The sequence below is a fragment of the Amblyomma maculatum genome, chromosome 1 (assembly GCF_055883805.1).
Source record: "Amblyomma maculatum isolate TAMU_Amacu chromosome 1, ASM5588380v1, whole genome shotgun sequence".
NCBI classification, from domain to species: Eukaryota; Metazoa; Arthropoda; class Arachnida; order Ixodida; family Ixodidae; genus Amblyomma; species Amblyomma maculatum.
Window position 1 is genome coordinate 124,652,518 of NC_139344.1, and position 18,204 is coordinate 124,670,721.

The following is an 18,204-nucleotide window of genomic DNA, read 5'->3' on the forward strand; positions in this document are numbered from 1 at the left end:
TCAGCGAAACGCGGGCGGCATTCCGAGGCGTGCTCCGTATTATTATGGCCAGGACTGTCCATCAAGTTTCGCGCGTCTTCAAGTGCAAACTAGATTGCAGCGTTGGGCCTATAGGTATATGCATTTGTGCCGTCAGGGCCTTGATCTTCCGCCAACAAAAAGAGACATTTCAGCGTTCGCATGCAAGATTGATGGTTTGGCCGGTACCCTTTCGCAGTGAAATTATACCGTAACTAACACACAACAAACTTTTAGCAGCCAAACCACACCAGAGACTTGTGTTAGACGAAGCATGTCTTTTTGCTAAGAGAAACAAAATGCGCAGTTTTGAAGTTATTGCAAGCGTATGGCTTGAAAATCCTGAGGGCCGGCTAAGAATTATTTACGTTTTCTGTACCAAGTACATATGGTCGGTTATTTCGGTGACAGTGTGCCAGCTCTGATGTGGCGAGACTGCCTTCCTTGCGAACGTTCGAAAGCGCCAAGGTACATGCATTAAGGGTGTTCTTGGGATTAGCCTGCATAGCTTCAACACGGAACGCATTTATGAGGCCCACATCTGTCCAGACCACATTTAATTCACAAGGAGCCACTACAGTTGCATTTTCGACACCTGACCAAGCATCGACACTGCCTTTGGTCAATATTAGGTGTGTGTGTCCAGACGCAGCCTATTCGAAATGCATCAGTGCACAGTGCTTGTGATACATAGACTGCACGCCCCACTAAATTGCGGAGGTAGCATTCTGAATAATTCCAAAACCCAAAGTACGTACAGCTATGCAGGAATTCGAAAGATGACACGCATCGCATCAGTTGGACTGAAGCTATTTGCGCTCACATACACTTTGTCTATACGCATAGTGACTCAGTGCATGTATTGTAGACGGATCAGTAACGATCAACTCTTCAGCAGCAGTGCTTACAGTCCCGGTCGCGTGTTCAGCCATCACATTACGCTCATGCATAAAACGTTATCCCCGTCAACCAAATTAGTAGACATACAGAGCCCATCCACTGCAGTGGTCAACAGACCGGAAACCGGTGAACTCATTCTGCGACGGAAAATTTGTATTACAAATCTAAGTCGCATTCCCTGCAAGTTATATTACAGACTTGCTGGTGCACCGATGGTCATGAAGCTACACTAGAATTATGTTCGTCACTGACACAGCCATATTTCTAGTCCTGATGCAGGTTTAATACTTTATTTATCATCTAAATTTATGTGACTCGAAGGGACTCTATACCATAGGTCCCATCAGTTGCGAGCGCCCTTATCACACTGATGCTGTGTGGGCCCTTGAAGCCACTCTCGGAAAATTGGACATTCGGGCCCCTGTCCGATTAAAAACATGTAGGAGAACACTTAAACTCCGCCTTTGAGGATGTGATGTAATAGCGGTTCTTTTTTCGCGTACGTGGACTTGAAATCCAAAAGCATTGAATTAAAGGTTAATTGTTATTCCACCTGCCCCGCCGGGGTGGGGAAGGGGATACGGCGCTTGACTGTACACTATGCCCAAGGATGAGGGATCGAATCCCGGCCTCGGCGGCCGCTTTTCGCTGGGGGCGGAAATCAATGCGCCCGTGCGCTGTGCGATGGCAGTGCACGTTAAAAGAAGCTCAGCTGGTCGAAATTTCCTCCGAGTCCCTCCGAGTCCTCAACTATGACATCTCTCATAGCCTGAGTCGCTTTGGGACGTTAAACCATATAAACCTAACATATTTTCCATCTTTCCACCTGAAACGAGCAACAAGAGTTGACAGCTCGCCCCAACGTTCTGACATAATGTGGTCGTATTATGTCGCACAAACCATCAAGGAATCAGTGCTCGGCCATGTCAGCTGCCACCTACCTCCTGCTAGCGCCATGCCTGTGGTTTGTAGCTCACAACGACTTGGTGCCAGGACGAAACTGACTGATAGCTGGTGCGCGGCGAATTCTCTTCGCAAGTTCTTAGGTGAAGCAGGCTTAGCGCGTGCTGTGCTACGCGTGCCTACACGATTTGCACTCTATGGGCCACACGCGGACCATGCGCGCATGTGTATACGCGTTTCCGCCGGGGCGTATGTGTTGTGCGTGGTGTGCGTCCTGAACAGCATACATGTGTGCAAGACATGGACTGCGTGTGTTGCGCATCGTCTAAACAAGACGAGTGCTATCCAGTGAGCGTGTCTAAATCTCTATACTCCTAGTCACCCCAGCATTGAATTGTATTATTAACTTGCCCTCTAAAACCAACTTCCCGTTTGAGGTAACTAGGGTCACCTTAGCACCAACAGATCTTTCCACCTTTCCTGTCATTCAACTACGTTCTCTGTTTATTGATGTGTTGGTGTAATGGTGGTGATGTGGTGTAGTGTAATTTACGAAGCCTATCAATGTTTCTTTGTTCATCATTTTGGATAAATTGCAAAAATGAACGTGTATATTGGTTTTCAAAACAAGCGTTCTAGAGTTTGTTGCTATATTATTTGACTCAGCAAAGGGACGCCCTGGTGTGACAACAAAATAGCGCGTACTGGCGCGGACAACAATCTTCGTTTACTATACCCCCTTGAGGTTCTAGAGGATCACCGGCAGCATTCTCTGTTTCAATCATTATCCATGGTCGAGTACAACCACAAGCTATCTAGAGACGTAATAGAGACTTCACAGCTAACATCATCTGGCGCCACCGGAGGCGAGAGAGTATGTGACCTAAGTTTTCAGCCATGAACCATAGCCCGAGACGCGGCATTGGCGCCGTTTCAAGGAACCAAGTTGTCCGTGTCAAGGGGTCTCGAGCGAGCAAGACAAGGTGCACGCGCCGCGCCTGCAAGGATGGTGTTTGCCTCTAGCGAGAGCCAATCCAATCAGTGTCATCGCGGTGGATTGGGAAGTGGGGAGAATGGGAGCACTGAATGGGCCCTTTTGTCTTCTTCTCTCGGTACCTCGATCGATGCTTTCACCTCAAGGCATCTCCTGTCATTGGCCGGCGCTGTCCCCGCGAGCCAAGTTAACTGTTTCCAACAGAGGCAAAAACCGCCACGCTTCGTTCTATGGCAACGGCCTCCTCCCCTTTTTTACTAGGCCTGGTAACAGGTAGCTGAAAATCGGCCGCTACAGAAAGGAAGCAAGACGCGTGGACACTGAAACTAGCTCGGCGGCTCATGGTAGACAACATTGCACAGCTGACGAGCAAAGCGAAGGGCGACGAGCTCAGTTGAGATACGCGATCATGTTGGTATACGTACATGGTCCACTGAGCAAACACATCGCATCCTCCAATAGCCTGCATCGCTTCACCGTCCATCTGGAGGAGGGAGCTCCACGAATGAGGATGACAGCTTGCTTTTATCTTTAGGGATTGATAAATAACAGAGAGGACACGAACACCGCGCCAGCCTTGAACGCACGACGACTTCTTTGCTCGAGGCAAGGAACGCTTTTGCGCCTGAGACTAACGCGCATTCTGCCGACATTCTTCGTTGAGTGCTGGAAAAAAAGGTGGTTCATTCGATTTCCGGCATTGGAATTCAGTGCTCATAAGGCTTTCCCACACGACATTTTTATTCCTCTTGCTCCCCGTTCTCTGAAAGAGCGATGTGGGAACATTATACGAAGCTGCAAAAGGCCCTTCGTGACTGATTCCCCCCCCCCTCAAAAAAAAAAAGACAAAACAAACAACACCAACAACAACAACAAAAAAAAAAAAAACAAGCAAGGTTACCCAAGTGATTTCAACAAATGAGGCAAAAATGAATTATAAATATTTTAACAAAAAAGCGAGTTGTTCCAGCCCACTGCCAACACCAGTCACGTTTGGTAAGACCGGTATAGGAGGAGGCATAAATTTATTTGGTGTCCGCAAGGGTTTAACGCGGCCGAGCCTAAGTCTGCCACGTGGGAACGTCGAGAGCTTGTCTCTTCGCCGCCATGAGGGCCGTCCAGCAGGCTCTCGTGGCGGCGAAGAGGCAAGATCTCGAAGTTCCCACGTGGGAGATCTAGGCCCGGTCGAGTGAAATATCGCCGTTGTTATATTCTTATAACCGGTGAAAGGACGTGTTCTTTTCTCACAAATGTTGGATTTGCACTAAAGCACTCCCTTTTTCAATCCTATAACTTTCAAAGGCACGCTTTTCTTTAATGACAGCTCGATGTCCTGCACTAACCGTTGAAGCAGTTAAACTTGAATCACAAACGAGGCGAACACTGCCTCAGGTAAAATCTACAACTATAGGTACTGCTATGTGGCTGCCAGTCTGTTTAAAAAGTGTATATATACATGTGTGCTAAAGTGTGCATCAAGCGAACCATAAAGGACGTGAGTTAAACGTTAGTGGGACTGCTGCCATGTCAGATGATGTGTAACGAAGAAAACATTGTAAATTCAGCAAGGGGGGACGCGTTTTGTGATACCACTCGGATGTGGAAGAAATGCTTACAGAAAGCTAGGAATCTTGATATGACATTTAATCAACTAGGTGCGCTTTGCTGAAAACGAAAATGTAATGTCTGCCTTTGAGAACCACAAACATAATCAAGGAGCTAACTAAGCGTTCGCAAAGCGCTGCTATGATCCGTTAGTCGGGAAGCACAAAATGAAAAAACAAACGCGCTTGATAAAAAGAACAAAAAATATGCCATCGGTCGCGTGTTCATTCAAAGGTAAACCGACATGAAGTAAACCGACAAGACATAAAAACTACAATATTCAAGCCCGACTACTTGCGAATATATATTACCTGTTCTAGGTGGCAGCTACAGCTCATTGTGTTGTTTCATGCTCTATAAAAATATATTGTCTCCTATATCCGACAGGCACCAGCTAAATCAACGTTACTCCATGTTAATTAAAGCAAAAAAAAAAAGATTAGAAAAATGAAAAAAATAACACCTTCATTTAGCCTGCTTCGTGAGTGTTCTGAAATGGCAATTTTTCATCGCTAGCCTTGAGATTGCAGAACCACCTTTGCAGGCTGCGAGGTTCGAAACTGGGTTTGGGCCCACTGCGGAAGAGGGGCGCGCAGCGGGGTTTACGGAGCTTCTCCCAAATGCACACCCCTGTAAAAGCCGAGCGCCAGGTCATCTGATGAGAAGAGAGGAGTCGCTGGAGAAAGATTTGAGGGTCACCGGAGAAGGGGTAGGCAGCGAACGCGATGGTTAGATGGCATCCTCGAGGCACTGCAGATGAAGTTATGTGATGTTAGAAAGATAGTGAGAAACCGGAAAGCGTGGCGTGACATGTTCCATAGGGTCACGAAGAGTCGGACACGACTGAACGACTGAACTGAACTGAACTGAACAGCACTATTTGAGATTTTGCGAAGGGCAGCGGAATGAAATCACAAGATAAAAAACCATGACACCACGGTCAATGCACGCGAGTTCATTGTTTATTAATTGAAGTATACAGACTGCTATGACATGGTGTACGTAATATGAATGCATCAGCTTCAAGAAATAAAGGAAATGTATGAGTAGGACATATATGTACGCGCTCAACATGCATAGACTGCCAATAAGACAATAAGCGTAGTTAAACGCATAGACACTTTTGGATTGCCATTAAGAGTATGGCAAGCATTTTAATAAACTCTACTTGCCTTGAAAGCGAAGAGATAAGCTAGAGCTATATTTAAAAAGAATTACGCGTATGATATGCTAGCGCTGGTGCACGGCAACCCATATCAATGGACCAATTATTTTAGCCACGCTTATAAGTGAAAATACATTTTGTCGCTGTTACGATCACAATAATAAAATCTCTACTATACAATAACCTGATCTCTTATCGTTGGTATAATTACAGCTAAAAGAAAAATATTTACTGGGCCAGCGTGAGCTCAATTCACGGTGGCATGCAGTGCCAGGGTTTGCAATGCGGAATACGCGCCTCGGGGGCGCATTGGCAACGGAGTTTAGCTGCTGAAGCCAGGGTCGGGGAATACGTTTTCGGCATCTGTGGCAAAGCTGCTACATAAGTAAAATGTACAAGTAACAGTGCACTCATTGAAGGTTAAATAGTTCCAAATAGGTACCACCGTTTCGGAGCCCGCACTTAAGCTGAGGCCTGTTCAGTGCATTGGCGCGAAACACCCTTTTTAACATTAAACAGTATATTGTTACGGGGTAGTTACGCTTGGGAAAATAGAGAGTGGACACGGAAGACAGGGCTTTCAAAACAACAGGCGTTTTCTGCAGGCACCAGCCGACACTGCTCGAACGTCGTCTTCCCCAAAACACACGAGCTTTTTCAGCTTCCTTATGCGAATATCAGTGTATGCACCGCCTAATGTAACAATATTTTTATAGCAAAGATGAAAAATCGCTCGTTTCGTTTTAAAAAAAATTGACGTTGTTGTTATTCTTGGAACTGGACACTTGTTTTTGCTACTCAACATGATAATGTTGTTCTCTGTTCATCAGCTCTAACAATGTGTCAATCGCAAATATAAATATCACAATCCCAAGCTGGACACGGCAAAGGCAAACGTTTTTTTTTTTTTGCTTTCTCTTCGCTTTATATGCAGTGTCGTATGACACAGTAATATACCTAATTGTTTAAACATGCAGGTTCTGATTTACAGTATTTAGGTATTGATATCTCTAACGTCTTATTGTGGCCAGATCTTCTTTTTCACCTAACGTACTGCGATATCCTCAGCAAGTACAGTAGAACGGGCACTGCTCAACGGAACAAGCATTGAAGTAGCATTTTCTACAGATAAGACGTAAACAGCGCCTTGATGTAACAAATCCCGTATACTCGTGAGTATACGGGATTTGAGTATCCCGTGAGTATACTAATCATTCAGCCGCCTCATGAAACCACCTGTATTTTGTTGCACCAAAACTTATACGAGCGAGGGTGACGAAGGTTCTGCCACTGGCGATCATTCGAATAGATCAAACAGTGATAAAGGAAGCATTTAGTTTGTCCAGCGCACAAACATTTACTGCCTGCCTTAGATTCCCGCAGTTTAAACCTTTTGACAATCTTTATGCTTGCTACAAGGGCAGAGGAAAAAAAAAATATAGCACCGTTTCGCTGAAACTAGATCCCTTTCACTCCCCCCGCTGCAGCATTTTTTAATTTCTGAGGATCAATAGGCTCAGCCGTAGAGAAGCGTCTGCAGCAAGTGCGCACTGCAAGTGTCCGTCCAGACACCCAACATTTGCGTTCCTGACTTCCGCATATTGGCCTTGCACACCAGAGCAGGAGTTGGCCACTCTGGTGCAGTAATTGGCCGAAACCTCCCAAGATTAGTCCAATAAAACCCCGGCCCTCAGTCACCAGCGGCTGCGGAACAACTGACCACGGCGGCGGTCAGACCCGTGACGCAACAGGGGGTGCTACGAATTCCTGGCTCCGCTGGACAGGCCGCCATTGGAAACTGCCCCTGGCAACGTTTAACTCTAGAACCATAGCTAGTGAAGCTAGTTTAGCAGTGCTGTTAGAGGAACTAGAGGGTATGATATGGGATGTCATAGGGCTTAGTGAGGTTAGGAGGCCAAATGAGGCATATCTGTATACTGAAGGATGGGCATGTACTGTGTTATCGAGGTTTACCGGAGAGGCGAGAACTAGGAGTAGGTTTCCTTGTCAGTGAGTATAACGCCGGCAATATAGATGAATTCTATAGTATTAATGAGAGGGTGGCAGGCATCGTAATTAGGCTCAATAAGCGGTATAAACTGAAGGTTGTACAGGCCTATGCCCCTACATGTAGTTATGATGACCAGGCAGTTGAAAGCTTCTACGAAGATGTAGAATCGGCAATGCGAAAAGTAAAGACGCAGTATACTGTCCTAATGGGCGACTTCAGTGCCAAGGTAGGGAAAAAGCAGGCAGGAGACCAAGCAGTAGGTGACTATAGCATTGGTTCTAGGAATAGCAGGGGGGAGTTACTAGTTGAGTTTGCAGAGCGCAATAACTTAAGAATCATGAATACCTTCTTCAGCAAACGAAAGAACCGGAAATGGACATGGAAAAGTCCTAACGGAGAGACTAAAAATGAAATTGACTTCATACTGTGTTCAACCCCCGCCATTATGCAGATGTAGAGGTAATAGGGTAAGTGCGATGCAGTGACCACATGATGGTGAGGTCCCGAATTAGCCTAAATCTGAAGAAGGAACGCAACAGTTAAGAAAAAAACCCATCAACGAATTGGCGGTCAGGGGGAGGGCAGAGGAGTTCAGGATCTCGATACAGAATAAGTATTCAGCTCTAACTGAAGATGGCGACATTACCCTAGAAGCAATGAACAATAATTTCAGAGAAATCATTATTGAGTGCGCTGTAGATGTAGGCGGTAGGATAGTTACAGAGGATACTGGTAAACTGTCTAAGGAGGCGAAAGGCTTCATTAGAAACGCCAAAGTATGAAAGCTTCCAATCCTACAGACCAGATAGAATTGGCCGAGATATCAAAGCTAATCAATAAGCGCAAGGTGACCGATATAGGGAAGTATAATATGAAAAAAATTAAGCATGCTGTAAAGAACGAAGGAAGCCTTAAAGCGGTAAAGAAGAAATTGGGCATAGGCAAAAACCAGATGTATGCGCTACGGGACAAAGCGGGCAATGTGATCACGAATATGGACAAGATAGTCAAAGTAGCTGAGGAGTTCTATACTGATCTCTACAGTAGCCAAAGTAGTCAGGACCGTGATGAGATTGGCGGTAGGGAAAAACAATCAGACGTTCCACCAGTGGCAAAGGACGAGGTCAAGAAAGCATTAGAAACTATGAAAAGGGGGAAATCAGTTGGAGAGGCCCAGATACTACAGATTTGTTGAAGGACGGGAGTGGGGGGATATCGTGCTAGAAGCACTGGCCACCCTGTATACGCAGTGCCTGGTGTCATCGACGGTACCGAAGACCATGGAAGAATGCAAACATTATCCTCATTCATAAGAAAGGGGGCGCTAAGGACCTTATAAATTACAGACCAATCAGCTTACTGTCTGCCACATATAAGGTATTTACTAAGGTAATCGCGAATAGAATCAGGAAAACCTTATACTGCAATCAAGCAAAGGATCAAACAGGTTTTCGGAAACGGTACTCTAATATCGATCATATCCATACCATCAACCAGGTGGTAGAAAAATGCTCGGATTATAACCAGCCCTTATACATAGCATTCATTGATTACGCAAAAGCATTTGACTCGGTAGAAACCTCGGCGGTGATGCAGGCATTGCGAAATCAGGGGGTAGACGAGCCGTACGTGAAAGTGCCGGAATATATATATATATATATATATATATATATATATATATATATATATATATATATATATATATATATATATATATATATATATATATATATATATATATATATATATATATATATATATTTATATATATATATATATATATATATATATATATATATATATATATATATATATATATATATATATATATATATACATATATATATATATATATATATATATATATATATATATATATATATATATAATGGCTGCACAGCAACCATAGTTCTGCATAAAGAAAGTAACAAAATTCCCATAAAGAAAGGTGTTAGGCAAGGAGACACGATCTCCCCAGTACTATTCACAGCTTGCTTAGAGGAAGTATTCAGAGACTTGGATTGGGAGCAGTTAGGGATAAGGGTAGATGGAGAATACCTCAGTAATCTGCGATTTGCTGATGACATTGCCTTGCTAAGCAACTCGGGGGATGAACTGCAAATAATGATTGATGACCTAGACAGGAAAAGTAGAAAGGTAGGCTTGAAAATCAATATGCAGAAGACTAAGGTAATGTTCAACTGCCTCGGGAAGGAACAGCCGTTTACATTAGGTAGCTAAATACTGGAAGTAGTAGGCGAATATGTCTACTTAGGACAGGTAGTAACCGCAGATCCGGACCATGAAAAGGAAATAACAAGAAGAATAAGATTGGGATAGAGCGCATTTGGCAAGCACTCCCAGATTATGACTAGCAGCTTACCGATATCGCTCAAGAGGAAAGTATACAACAGTTGCATCTTGCCTGTACTCACCTATGGGGCAGAAACATGGAGGCTAACCAAGAGGGTTTTACTTAATTTGAAGAAATGGTAGGGGTAACATTAAGAGATAGGAAGCGTGCAGATCGGGTCAGCGAAATAACTCAAGTTACTGACATTCTAGCGGAAATCAAGAAGAAGAAATGGACATGGGCCGGATATATAGTGCGAAGAGAGGATAACGGATGGTCGCTTGGGGTAATAAAGTGGATTCCAAGGAAGGAAAGCGTAGCAGGGGGTGGCAAAAAGTAAGTGGGCGGATGAGGTTAAGAAGTTCGTAGGGGTCAAGTGGATGCAGCTAGCACAGAACCGGGTTAATTCGAGAAATATGGGAGAGGCCTTCGCCCTGCAGTGGGTATAGTCAGGCTGATGATGATGATGACGATGATGATGATGATGATGATGAATAAGACCACAATTGGCGCCTATTCTGATTTGAGCATATCCAACCTCGTGGAGGCTTTCAAATTCAGGTGAAACACCCTTAAAATGGGTTCTCTGGACTCCAAAATTTGACTTCTTCCGAATGTGACCGCACTCGGTGTCAGTTTTAATTTGATCATGGCGTCCTTACTTCCCAACTTTCAAGTTTATATGAGCGCCACTCCCATATTTGGTATGCTCAAGCATTTCCCGCGCGTGAGAGACTATGTGCGCCCTTGAAACGTTTGTTCGAACAGTGGTGCATTCACCGCAGAAAATGATATAATTATAAGGGCGGAGAATCCAAGAATTATTTTATACACCGCCTTGACCACCACAACTAATCTGTTTGTGTATAAAGATCTAGAAAATATTTGTCATATATCACCATCGCAAAAAGTAGGCTAAGTACATAACATGTCTTACTGTCAATCATGGATATTTGAAAGCCGCAAACCTGACCATGCTGAAATAGTCAACTATAAAACCGGTTATAAGATCAATGTAAATGTAATGCGTGCAGCGTAATGTAAATGGAGCGTTAAGTTCGAGATGGGCTCATTCTCACTCTGATTTTTGACAAAGTAAAATGTGTTTAGTAGTTAGCAAGGTGCATCGCGTTAATTCGTGTGCTTCTGCAAGCCAATAATATCCCATAATAAACGAAATAAAAGCTGCCAATTAACTACTTTCTTCTGTTCCGCGTTCACAGAGCCGATCTTCACAGTTCTTTCCAGTTCCCTTCATCTGACCTGTTAGTCGCTGCCGATGTGACTTTCGAACGAAGTCGCGTCCCGTACTCTTCAACCCCAGACAACTTACACCAATTGTAAAAGTTGCCTAACAGAGAGAAAAAAAAAGTTGAAACAAATAGGAAACTTCTAATTGCTGTGTTGCACGGGCAGGCTTAACCACGGTTATGCTAACTGCGGTTACGCAAAACCGTGATTAGCCCATGTTACACGGCGGACCAAACAGTGGTTACACCTCTAACAGCGGTTATCACGAACCGAGCCAGGCGACCTCGATTTGCGTCGTTAGTCGAGGTTATGGCGGCGTCTGTTGACGGAAGCTGCTCATCGGCACCCTATTGCGAGAAGTGGACAAGCGGGTCTGCTTCAAATATGTATTCATTTGAGCACTGTCACGTTTAAGACAGTCACATAAAATGGGCAGTATTGTGGCGCCCGATGCCTTTGGTTACGGCCGACGGCGCAGCGACTACGTATTTCAGCAACGTCCAGTGTCTGTAGTATCGTTTGTGTGGCCTTAGCTGTATTATGAAAGTACACAAGTTCACAACGCTTGCAGCACCGGATGCTGCGAGCTGGCTGAGCTAAGACCGCGGCGGTGGGCGAGCGGCACCGTGCGATACCCTCGCCCTAGTCGTCACTAGGCCTAATTGTTTCGCTTCAAAGCTGCGGCAGTCGTTATTTTGGACCTGATCAAGATATCGTAGATGGTCTACTCATGAAAGGGCCTTTTTGTGAATCCCAGTGGCACAGCAAAAGATCGATATGATCAACTTTGCCGATGCATTAGTCGCAGAGCTGGCGTACAAGCAGGGCTGATGAGCCGCGATTCACCGGCGGCAGCTGGCTTGAGCAGACGCTTGATGTTATCGCTATTACTAGCAATTTTTCATTGGTCAGCGATCCTCAAGGGTGCTTCATTCTTGATATTCGACTCAGTATTCCAGACGCCAAAAAATTTAGCGAGCTTTATTTCTGACATTGGAGCGAGCGATTCGTCGTGTCGTTGACTCGTTCGCGTACGGTTTGCGAGAGGAGTAGTCTCTCCGGTAGTAGTAACTACCGCAGCAGTAGGTATAGGCACCCTGCACCCGCTAGTCGCCGCTGCCGTCAAGGTTGCGTTCAGTGCCCCTACGCAGCCAGTTCCTCATCCCTTCCATGAAGGCTCCCTCCGCGTGTCCGCAGTGATGTCGTCTGCTAGCGGTGTGCCGCTGATTGTAGATGCAGGAATTAGAGCTATAATGGAGCTGAAAAATTCTTTAGAGGCGCGAACATCAGAAAAGGACCAAAGCTTTTTGAAGCAGTCCATGTGCATAACGTGAAAGAGATAATATCGTGTGACGAGGTCGTAGTAACAGCCTGGAGCGTAGCATTTTCGATGGCGCAGAAATATCAGTGTGCCATCGGAAACCATAGAATTAAAGGTAAGCAGTAGATTTATCTGCTAGCTTTTTAGCATCCAGACTGTTGCGATGCTAGTTTTATGCAATGTGCCAACCGTCCCAAATTACCGCTACATTCTTAAAATTTGAAGTGATGCCTGTGATAGCGATCAGAACAAGCACTTGCACTCTCTTGTAGGCTGAGGGGGAAATGCGGGTTGTAGGACGGATGCCCTTCTTCGTTCGATTTTGCATTTCCCACAAAACGGCTGCTGCATGTCTTGGATTTCTCCGAAAGCACCTAATGCGAGCCATCTTGGCTGCAGAGGTAAAAAAACAAACAAAAGACAAGCAGCATAATCTGCTATGCGCATACAATGAACGATCTATGGCACCTTTATCCAACGCCATGTATGTGCAGCATGCAAGGCGAATTCCAAGAAACGTCCCTTTTGCAGATTTTAAGACTTCAACATGTGCCTATACTTCTGCAACATGATGTTCGTTAAACAAAGCCCAGTTTAAACTTGCTTTTCTTGACGAATAAGGCGAATCCAACGCTGCCGTCGTTTTGTATCCCAATGTATCCCAATCCACTGAGGGGAAATGTCTCTGCCATATTCTTTCAACTAACCCGGTCCTATACCAGTGCCATACACATAATTTCCGGAAGCTTTCTAATTTCAACCACCCACCTAACTTTCTGCAGCAGCCACGCTTGACTATTCTTGCTTGCTTAGCCAGCGACCACCGGCCATCTTGTCTTCGCATTACATATGCTGTGTCTGTGCCCATTTTGTCTTCTTCATACTGACTAGAATGTCAGTAACCTAAGAGAGAATATGTTCATTCTTCTATGATGGGTTGTCCTACTTTATTCTGCAAGAAGACGCTTTTAATTGCCAAATTTTCTCATTTTCAGACTGCAAATGCCAGGTTGCTAACCAATGCTCTTATTCCTAAGCGCGTTGGCCTGAAACATGTGCATAGTTTTTATTATGTTTTGAGACTATCGAACTCTTCAACGCGAAAGCCTGATTGAAGTTCTCAAAACTTCGATGCACTCCGAAGGGTTTACTAATAAGCTCAGAACGGAGAGGTTTACAAATTCTCCGCCGTTCTGGTTACTCGCATAAGTTATAGTGAAAGTGCTTGGCCTGCATAAAGCGTTGCTTTCAAAAATTCGTCCACGCGTAAAATTAGGTCATGCTCACTCACAAATGAGTCGAAAATGTAAACATTCGAAAGGAAATGCAGATTTCGTTTAGTAAAGGAGGCGCTACTTTGTCCAATCGCATGTCTAAATAGTAGCCAGACACATTTTCAAACTTCGCAGAGGGTTCTGTTCATTAAGGCTGTAATGTTTTCAGTTAGCATTAATGGCTCACTATATGCATAACGTTGCATGTAAGAGCGCACATTTTCTGCACCGAAACGCTTTTTATAGAGCTCACCCAATGCGCCTTTCGTGACTGGTGCGGCCACAGATGGCGTACGTGCACTGTTGACATGAGCGAGGAGGAGAGGCGAGTTGCACTGGGCCGGCCACCTCAGTACGACATAGCTTACGTGGCAACGTAACTAATTGGACTGTTTTTCTTGTGATTCTGCGCGGCACGAGCAGCGCGGCACCCTACGCAGAAAACGGGGCTAGGTGCCCTTTTTTGAGAAGCAGCGGAAACTAGAGCATGCGTTGTTTTTAGTGAAATGACATACCGGCAGTATTTAATAAAGGCCAATTTATATAACGCTCTTCCGAAGTGGTCGTCAAAAGTGTTTAGAATCTGTATTTACATCTTATTTACTATGTCAATACATTGTATGTATCTTTAATATGTGTGAACATGTGTCTATAGGAAGCTCGTAGAAGGTTATTTCTTCGCACATTCCATAGTTAAGGAAATACTTGTACATACAAAAGTGACAGGTGGTTATATTTCTTGTATATACTGCTGTTAATAAACAGCTGCTACAAAATCTAGAAGCAATTTGACGTGCCAGACAAAACTGTCCAAAATAGCATGTGGTTCAATATAGTTATGCTACCTTTCTGGCATTAAAGCAGTGGTTCCTTAACTGATCGAGTGCTAGCAGCCGGCCTTTGAACGACGTTTTGAACACGGATAACATGGCAGTTTTTTGTCTAATGAGAATTCATTGGAAAATGTTATACTATCTATTTATATCAGATAAATGTGGATTTAGGGAATAAAAAAAAACACTTTTTAAAGCAGGATCGCAAACTCCTTAACTCCCATTAGCTCCGAAACGATATCTAGGGCAGACCTTCAAAATAAATTTCATGGATACGCAAAAAGATTGAGGAGAAGGGAAGACGCTGATGATGATGATGATGAAGGGAAGAAGCATTCAGGAATCGTAAAATATCGAGCATATTCCCCATCCCCCTCTCACGCGCCAAAATTACCTGAAAATGAAGGGAGCGCTTCCCGGGTACGCCAGCGAAATTCAAGAGGCGATGACAAAATGTTTCAGCTGAAAAAACAATTGATGCAATGGACCATCATCAGGTGAACTATACCCACTGTAGAGTGAAGACCTCTTTCGCATTACTCCAATTAAACCCGTTCTGTGCTAGCTGCATACACTTGACCCCTGCGAACTTCTGCGCCAAGTCTGGCCTCATGCGCGCACCTAACTTTCTGCTACCCCCTGCTACTTTCCTTCCTTTGGAATCTACTTTGCTACCCTCAGCGACCATCGTATATCCTCTCTTTCCACTGCATGCCCATGCTCATTCATTCATGTTGATTTCCACTAGAATTTCATTAATTGGAGTTATTTCTCTGACCCACTCTGCACGCTCCCTATCTCTTAACGTTAAATCTACCATTTTTCGTTCTCTGCGTTGTCATCAATGTAAATAGAAACCTGTTCGACGACCTTCAACTTTTAGCCCCATAGGTGGATACAGATAAGATGTAACTGCTATGTACTTTCCTATTGAGTAATACTGGTAAGCTGCTAGTCATAATCTGCAAGTGCTTGCCAAAAGCACCCCATCATAATGTTATTCTCCTAGTTGTTTCCCTCATACTCTGTATCGGAGGTTACTATTTGTTCTAAGTAAACATATTAGCCTACCACTACCAGTGCTTCGCTACCTAAAGTAAAATGCTGTTTTTCCCCGGGGCTGTTAAACACTACCTTACTCTTTAGGTGCTCATTTTTAGCCTACCTTTCTGCGTTTCCTGTCTAGGCCATCAATCGTTCTTTGCAATTCATCCCCTGAGTTACTTAGCAAGGCAATGTCATCAGTGAATGACATTGTGGTGTAGCGCAGTGCACATGGATTTAAATGACTATAGACACCTAATTTTTCGGTTCGTGTTTTATCATTTCCAATGATGCCAATGATGATTATTGAGTACAGATCACCGCGTCATATTTGCATACGACTGCTGAATGATTTGTAATGGGATTTCTTTTCTCACCTGTTTGGGTTTCGGTTTCAACAGCCGAGCGATGGCTGTGACGTCACAGTCAACTCTAGTTCACGCGAGGGATAAAATACAGCGATATAATCATCGCTGCGACATTTGAATTCACTACAATGATTAAGCGAGCCAGCCTCAAAAACAGGAATCACTGCAAGTGAAGAATAAGCGATTATATCGCTTTTTTTTTTCATGCCGCGCCTAAATTTGTTGGTTGCACAACTTTTATTTCCATCGAAAATGGGCGTCCTCTTCGCCGCCCCCGGCACGCGTGCCGGGGAAGACGGGGAGTCGTGCGCCTGCGGATTAGAGGCTGGCAGGTAGCCCTTGGCTTGTTGCGGCCCCTTCCGCCAGATGGATGGTGCGAAGCTGAATCGCAGGGTCCACGCTTCGCAGCAGGGTATCCCAGGCTTCTCTACTTGTAATATTTTGTCCTATCCCTGGAGATTGTGGGCATTCCCAACTTACGTGATCGAGGGTCTCCCTCGCCCCACAGTGTTTGCACAGATCATTGTCCCTAAGGTCTGGTAGAGCATGAAACGCCCAGACCGGGTTCATGAGCGTGTTAGTTTGTAGCCGCCGCCACGCAACAGCTTCTCTATTATTTAGGCTAACATCTGGCGGGGTTACCAGTATACGTCCCAATTTATAATGGTCGATGATTTCTCCGTAATTTTGCAGACGCCCGTCGTGTGTCCAGGGTTCGGGGGGCTCGACGGCTACCCGGAAGTAGAGAGCTAGCTCGTGAACGACCTCGTTACAAGGGGCGGCAGCGGGAGCGAGTGTCCAAATTAACTGAATTTTTCTATTCAGCGTTCTTTGGGGGAGAATTTCGGTTGCCTCCGGCGATATCTTCCCCTTTCCTAAATTTTGGATGGCAGTTTTTCTGTCGCTAATCATGTACTTGGCTTCTTTCCTACGCAAGCTATCGCTATCGCAACTGCCTCCACAGTCTCTATGTTGCGGCCTCTGTTGGCTGCCGCGGATACCGGCGCCCCTCGGCCATCTACTATTGAGGCTACCGCCACACCTGTTCTGCCACTTGCTGCATCAACATAGACTACTTCATTAGCTCCCATGTTCTTGAACCGTCGCTGTAGAGCTTAGGCTCGTTTCACCCTTCTTTCGACAATAAATTCTGGATGCATGTTTCTAGGGAAAGGGAGACTACCAAGACGTTCCTGCTTTCCCTACTAATTGTGACTTTTTTTTTAACTCCTCTGTCTGGATCGAGGCCAACTTTTGCAAGGATCAGCCTGCCCGTCTCGGTCTGGCTTAGCCTCTCTAATTGGGAGACTCGCACTGCCTCTGCCAATTCATCCCACGTGTTAGGCACCCCGAGTTCGACCAGTCGTTCGCTCGAGGTACCCATGTGCAGTCCTAGCGCCTTCTTAACGCATCTTCGGATCAGGCAGTCTAATTTTTTTTTCTCCAGCCTTGATGTCCTGGTAGGGCGTGGTGTCGTGTGGAGCACGTAGCACGTTCATCTGGAGCACGGCGTCTTCGGAGCACGACTGCTGGAGCACGTAGTCCAGACGAGATTAACGTGCTTCATGGAGCGAAACGACCTGTGGCCGCACGAAATGGTCGGTTTCCGACCACACTTGTGCACGCAGGACGTAATGCTTGGACCAAAGTATATGATATCATAGACTCGTGATCGAAAGACGCCAAAGGGATCATGGGCCTAGACCTCACCAAGGCCTTCGACAATGTCAAATACGAGGCTATCCTCGAAAGGCTCGAAGTGGTCGGAGTAGGGGAGCGAACGTACAATCACATAAAAACTTCTTATCGAGCAGAAACGCCTGCATGATATTTCAAAATTTACAATCTCCCACGATAGAGTTAGGAAGCAAAGGTACGCCGCAGGGCTCCGTGCTATCGCCTTTCCTATTCAACGTGGCGATGAGAGGCCTCTGGGGAAAACTTAACCAAATCAAGGGGCTAAATTTTAGCATGTATGCGGACGATATCACCCTCTGGATTAACCAGGAAAGCGATGCGAGTACGGAGGAACGCCTGCAGGCAGCGACCGACATAATTGTCGATTACGCGGCTGAGAGGGGACTTTCATGCTCCTTTCAAAAATCTGAGTTGTTCGTATATAAGCCAAAGTACCTCTGCTGCAAGGATAGCGGGGAGTTTCATA